Genomic DNA, 7,535 nt, shown 5'->3' with positions numbered 1-7,535 from the left:
TCATCATCATTATTGTGTACCTCCTCCATCTCCTAGGTTGGGTCAGAGTTCCAGGTTCTGCAGCCCACAGGCCACATTGTCTCAGGCCCCCTAGTTACCTTTAGGCCTAAAAACCCTGTTGCTTTTGTAACTAGTCTTGGGGCATGAGAATCATTGGTGTGCTGGAACTTCCTGCATCTGGGGTTCGATCTAGAGTCACCCTTGGGGATGTGGTGCCACCTCTCTAGCACACTGCCAAGGAGAAGTGAGAAACTCCCACTCTCACAAGACCTCTGACAAGTCTTCAAGGGTTCTCTCCCTCACCACTTATCTGCTCCAAAACATGACACTTTCCCTCCCACTACAGGATAGAATTCATTGTAAATAGTAACAGCTGTAAACCTTTCAAGCAGGATCATGACCCTCCACATACACACTTCCCCAACAGACAAGGGGTTGCAGTAACTGAATTTTGGCTTGGCACTGTATTGGAATAAGTTCTGTTCTGATAAGGACAAAGTAATGTTAAAGATTCACAGCAGCTTCTATTCAATAATATTCTGTCTTTCTTGGACAGTTATAAGAAAAAGAGAGAAATTTCCCCACCATGGAGAATTCTGGGGTATCTTGAAGCATTTTTACATTTAACCTTTTCATTTGGTTAAAATCGGCATTTCCAGTTCACACATTTCTTCAGTCCTACCTATAATTAAGCAAGTGCATAAAATTTTCAGCATCAATAATAAATGTTCCCTCCTCAGTCTGAGAAATTTCTATTACAGTTGTATGCCTTTTGTAAAGTAGCAAAGAGAAAACTCAAGTGTGCGAGGTAAATATTGGTTTTGAAAAAACAAATATGGGAGCCGGTCAGGAAGTCATCAGAGGAAACCGTGGGGGAAAAAGAAAGCTGGGATCCATAGCCCCTGGGAGCAAGAAGGTCTTTCTAGATCATCATGCTAGTGCCATTGGAGAGCTCATTATTTCAGAGACAGTTCAGGCCACCATTTGAACTCTCTGCCACAGCACTGTCCAGTTAAACATTCTGCAGTAAGGGAATATTCTATGGTATAGAACTATGTTGTGCTATTGAGGACTAAACCATGGCTAGTGTGACTGAGGAACTGAATTTCTAATTTTAATTAATTAAATTTAAATAGTTTTTTAATGGCTAGTGGCTACCATGTTGAATAGCAAACTGTAGTCTTCTTTCTTTTCTATTTATGATTTATTCTTCACTTACTTACATAAATAATCCAAAACAGAATACCAAAAAAAAAAGCACAGCATAAAACTGAATTCAAAATTTTTAATGATAGTGAAAGAAGAAAGTTCTATTAAAGACAGCAGAGAAATGAATGCTCCCAGACACATGGAACGAGTTAGTCACTGCCTTAGAAAATTAAATTTATTTCTTAATTGTTGGAAAGTAAAGGGGAAAGGAAAAGTCCTGTGGGAGGAAATGCTGAAATTTGTTGTTAACAGTTGTCTGGCTGCCCAGCAACCCTCACTACATGAAAATGGTTGCCCTACTTCTGAAGCTCCTGCTCTCATCCACCTCACCTGCTTGGTACAACATAGCCAATGTGCATGATCCTCTGGCACCAAACCCAAGGGGCCAACCATAGTCCTTTCTGGGAGAGACTAGACCTTGGATACAGAAAAGAGTGATCTCTTCTTGAGCTGATGGATGGCATATATGAAATGTATGGTCTGTGGAACAGAGGGAGAGAAAAATGGTATGCACCAAGGCAAGAACATGATCTGGTGAGAGTCACTGGGGCAGGCTCTGGGTTCACACCTATTCTCTTGCTTCCTAGCTGGGTGGCATTTGACAATATTCCTTAATTACTCAAGGAATCTTCATCTGTAGAATGGAATAATTTTTAGTTCAGATTGCAGAGTTGCTATCAAAGAAAGCAAGCAAGCAATGGACCCAAGCAAAAAAAGCAGAATTCCTAAGACATAATAAGTACTTCACAAATATTATGAATTATGACACTATAACAGGCAGAGTCATGACAGCATTCAAGTTTCTGGATTAGTATCATTCTTAAAGCCTAAGCCTAGATTCCATTGGATTCCATGAAACACTCTTCCCTCATATTCTTTTTTTTTTTTTAAACCCAGATTGTTGAGGTAATATTGACAAATTGCCATAGTCTTAAAATATTTTTTTTTAGTTTATGGTAATTTATATTGGGTTTCTGGTAACAGCAACAGAGTTCAAACTTGTACACCATTTTGTTTGGAAGTCTAACTTCTTCCTATACAGAATGACAGGTAAACTGCAAGAGTACCTAACCTTCCACAGGCTCTTATCATAGTGAAGGGGCACAGAATGGCAGAGTACAGATCAGCATGCCTTATCCATATTATCACTACAGATAATCACTTGAAGGACATGTCTGTCTGTAGCCATGTGTTTGGCTGCCCAGTACTCCTGCCCTCTTGTTGAGGAATAAACCACCAAGAAAATGCATCTTGGTGAGAAGCAGGGACCCACTTCCTAATATGAGAGCTGGAAGTTGCCAAATTATACTTTTCTTCATCCCTTGGAAACTGCAGTGTGGATACATGATCTGGGCTGGGCCAGCTGAACGCTCCTAATTGGTATTTTGGACACAGATGTGACTAGTGGTCATGATGGTGATGCTGCTGACAAGAATCAGCCCTAACAGGCAGTACTCATAGCAATCTGCTGATTTGATTACTCGTCTGTCATGTGATCCTCACTGGCTCCCCTGCCCTGCCTTTCCTGGTTTCCCATTTTTATCCTTGTTCTGCAACTTTCCTGTCAATTCCATGAGCAATCCAATATGTTGCCAATGCATTCCATTTTTGGCATAAGCTAGCCAGAAATGAGCCTTTGGTTGGTAACTAAGATCCTGGCTTACCAGTATGATTCTGCAATCTGTACAATTAGAAAAATGAGAAATTATACCCCAATGATTCAAATGTATGAATTGCCAAGATCATTGTAATATCATGAGTAGCTAGTAAAAAAAAAAAAAAGATCCTTGCTTTTCTCTTTCATCCCTTTAAAGTAATTCACACACACACACGATTTTGTTCCTTAGGCTCTTGCTGTATCATCAACTCCAGTGCTCGAGGTAGACATATTTATGTTAATTCGTACACAGTTCTAATGTGCTTGGACTGGTAGTTGGTCACATTCAGCCTGGTTATCACACCATGGCATAAGCTGTGATGGAAAGAGTCAGAAGGACTATGACACATCTCTTCCAAAGCTACCAGTATCAGATTCAGGCTGACATCACCTTCTGTAGAGAGAAAAATAAGTTGTCTTCAGAATGATTGGATTTATAGACAAATCAAATTTTTATCTTCTTTTTAAAATGTCCTAGCCAGAACATCGCTAATAAGGATCTTACTGAGGCTAATAAATTAGACTTCTCTTTTGATGAGGTAATAGAGTTTCTTCTTTTAATTAACATGTACTATGTGTTGTATTCTGTTTTAGGTAGACAAGGGCAAGAACTGTTCCCAGAAAACAGTAGCTAATAAAATTATCTGTTGAACAAATGAATTAAGGAGCTAATTAGTGAGTTAATGCGTCAGCACTACACCAGAATAGAGTGAGGAGTTCACCACTTGTGGGTACCCAGAAGATGTGTGTTCACTCTGAAATGACAGCCCCTATGTGAGCTTAGAAATGGAGAAGGAAAGAACAGGGCTGGTGACCCAGAACATCTACTCATCACAAAAACATGAGGCTATTTGGTCTGTTGACTTTTCAAAGTGAGGACAGCTTACAATTAAATCTTTCTGCTAAGGTAACAAGCCAACCCAGCAGGAGACAGACTTGAGCTATAAACTGTCCCTTGATGGGGCAGGTTGCCAGCCTGTTCAGTGGTGGAGCAACGTGGACCATCACAACTAGAAGGTCACTGCTGGTGTCGGCAGTTTGGTGTAGCTCCCCTCTCTCCCCTCATCCAGCTTAGCACTCAAGGAACATCTGGAAGGGCAAACTCACTTGTCCCAGCCTCATATGTATGTGGGTCATTAGCCTAATCCCTCAGGGCCTCCATTTCTGATTTCATTCATTCTTTATTTAATCCAAAACAAAAAGGAAAAGAACCATTTCTGACACCATGTGTCATCTACATAAATAAAATCACACTTCTGTTTGCTTGTTTTTTGTTTTTTTTTCTGCTTCTTAATGCATCAGGGGTGGACAGAGATTGACAGATCTCTACCAACTGAGGATCCCAACTTAAGCCTTAATCCAGGTGTTATGACTTAAATGTGAGGTATTCCTCCCAAAGGCCTGTGCTACAGGGATGTTTGAAGGTAAAATTATTGAATCATGAGCACCACAATCTATTTAGTTCGTCCTACTTTGAATGGACTGGGTGGTAACTGAGGGGCAGGTGGGGCATGGTTGGAGGAGGTGGGTCACTGAGGGAGTATCCTGGAAGGCTTCATCTTCCCTGTGCCCTGTCCCCTGGCTCTGCTTCCTGGCCTCCATGTTCTGAGCGGCTTCCCTCTACCACCCCTTTGGCCATGATTTTCTGCCTCCCCTTGGGCCCAAAGCAAGGGCTGGCTGACCATGAACTAAAACCTCTGGAACTGTGAGCCAAGATAAACTAACCTAATCCGGCTCAGTGTTTCTCACGCTGTGATGCTTCCACCACCCGCCTTGTGCGCCATGATTAGGAGCTGGATCGAGCCTGGCTTTCCACATTTATACTCTGCTCTGAGTTTCAATCCTGGTGGTCCTCCAACCCTACCTGGAGTTAGAGGCTCAGGCTCCCAGGTGAACAGCACAGAGTGACCCCATCATTTACATAACTGCAGTTGAGAATTCCCAGAGCAATTCCTGGTCTGGCAGACACATCCAATAAAGGAAGCCCAGACTATAGAAGAAAAAAAAAAACCCTTTCAAACACTAGCATCCCTATTCCTCTAAAGCAGGGATTCCAGCTTTGGCTACAATTAGAATCACATGGGGAATTTTAAATGTCCCAGTGCCTGGGCCCCACCCCAGACCAATGACATCAGCGTCTCCAGGGTGAGACCCAGGCGTCAGTGTGTTGTAAGCTCCCCAGATGATTCCAATGTGCAGCCAGGGTTGAGACGGGCTCCCCTAAAGCAACCTTCACCATGAGTCACTGGTATTGGCCGTCTTCTCTCTTTAAACTTTTCTGAACATTTCCTAATATTTTCTATATTGTCATCAAGTATGTATTTGACTCAACTGACTTGTGTTTTACAGGTCACTATCTTATGCTCATCAAGTATTTCACTAAGACTGGAAGATATGAATATAGCATTGATTTATATAAGACAATTAGAGAATAGCTGTGCTTAACTGAGGCATACTGTTAGAATAAAATAATTTAACAAAAGGGAGGGCTATATAAGCCAGACCCTGAAGAATGAGAAGGATCTAGATATACAAGTGAGCAGATGAAAGGGCATTTACTGTGAAGGGGACTATGTGAGCCAGAACCCAAGAGCAGGAACTAGCTAGAGGGGGAGGGGCCAAGGGTGGGAGGGATGCTGAGTGAGCCAGGCCTGAGTGCAATAGTAACAGGAAAGCTGAGTGCATGCCGATTAAAAATGACCTTGCTTGTAAGGTGATACCCAGTTTTCCCAGTGAAATATCTTTCAAGAAAAAGGTTAATATTCAACTAGATGCATAACCCTGTAAGGATGTAGATGAACTCATCAACACGCCTTCTTGCAGTATCCACTCACTAGAAAGCATGAGGTTACAGGGTGAGTTCTCCCAGAGCAGATGCTGAGTCGGACTTTGTGGGGACAAAATGTTAACTAGACATCCGCATCTATGAAAGCAGAGAAAGAAGCCAGATTGAGCAGGGGAAGAAATTAAACTGTGATACAGTCCTAACAAAGATGCCACTGACCCTACAGGGAGCTCTGGAGTGAACATAGCCCACCAGAGTCATCCTCGGTGAAACCGGCACAATCAGGCCTCTCTACCTACATCACAATGGGTCACCAGATGTGAGCTGTCCCAAGAGGGAGACTTTGAGCTGGGGAGCTCTCTGCAGCTGAGGAAGCCCCCAAGGCACCAAAATCTGGGGAGCAAGTCCTTCCTTCAGGGCACCTGAGGAACACCTCTCTGCATCTAATGCATGTGCCTGTTTGCGGTCCCATCTCATGGAACATACCAATTCTGCTTTTCTCCGTCTGTATCACGATTAGCACTTACAGCCATACTTTGAGTCATCCACCAGAGTGTGACAGAGTGCATCATCTTCACGTTACTGGCACAGCTTCACTCCCTGTGTGAAGCTGTTTGATCTGAGCTTCAGTTTTGTCAGTTCCGTCCCCTTAGCTCAGTTGTGTTTTCACTTTCTTGTGTTTTTTTTCTCACGATCTCTACAACGTAACTCCTTAGTGTATTTTTCTACTGATCTTTTAAAAAAAGAAGTGAGGTTGTATCCCCTGAAGTAATTGCTAGGCCATGTTAAATTCCTTTACCTACTTTTTTTTTTTTTCAATCTAACAGGTAACCTCAATAAGCATTCCAAACTAGCAATGATTACACTCTGCCTTCCCCAAGCAGTGGATTTTGTTATTGTTTTTCCAAATAGTTGAGAAATGCCCTAATATAGGTGCTCTTTACCAAAGGCACCAAACTTCTTGAAGAATAATGTAAAAAGTTACTTTCCTTGGTATTGACCAAGAGAAAGAAATATTGACTAATATTTTGGCTATAAATGGCAAGTTTGAGCAGTTGACAGGAAGTTGGGTCCCTGAAGCTTTGAAGACCAAGGAGCAAGCTTTAGATGGTAAGTCACTGTGGTTATGGAGCAGAGAAGTAGCTGTATAAACGTCATCTTGGAAAACTGTGCAGCTAAAAAAATTTTAAAGATATATTTGGGGAAATATTTTGGAAATAAGAAAGTTATCTAACTTTTATTATCAGATGTGATATAGCTTGGTGCAGAAAAGAAAGAAAAAGAAGGGAATGGAAAAGCATTTCTTAAAAAAAAAAATGAACATCATTGGCTGAGGCCATGGTAATCTTCTTCGTATTGTTCCAATATAAAAAGGACTTAAAAACAGCATACTACAGGGACACAGCCACATCAATGTTTGTAGCAGCACAATTCATAATAGCTAAACTGTGGAACCAACCTAGATGCCCCTCAGTAGATGAATGGATAGAGAAAATGTGGTATATATACACAATGGAATATTACTCAGCAATAAAAGAGAATAAAATCATGGCATTTGCAGGTAAATGGATGGAGATAATGCTAAATGAAGTTAGCCAATCCCCAAAAAGCCAAATGCTGAATGTTTTCTCTGATATAAGGAGGCTGATTCATAGTGGGGTAGGGAGAGGGAGCATGGGAGGAATAGATGAACTCTAGATAGGGCAGAAGGATGGGAGGGAAAGGCATGGGGGTAAAAAAGATGGTGGAATGAGATGGACATCATTACCCTAAATACATGTATGAAGACATGAATGGTGTGAATATACTTTATATACAACCAGAGATATGAAAAATTGTGCTCTATATGTGTAATATGAATTGTAATGTATTCTGCTGCCATAT

Source organism: Marmota marmota, unplaced genomic scaffold, assembly GCF_001458135.2.
Source record: "Marmota marmota marmota unplaced genomic scaffold, marMar, whole genome shotgun sequence".
In the NCBI taxonomy this organism is placed as follows: Eukaryota; Metazoa; Chordata; class Mammalia; order Rodentia; family Sciuridae; genus Marmota; species Marmota marmota.
This window is presented reverse-complemented; position numbering follows the sequence as displayed.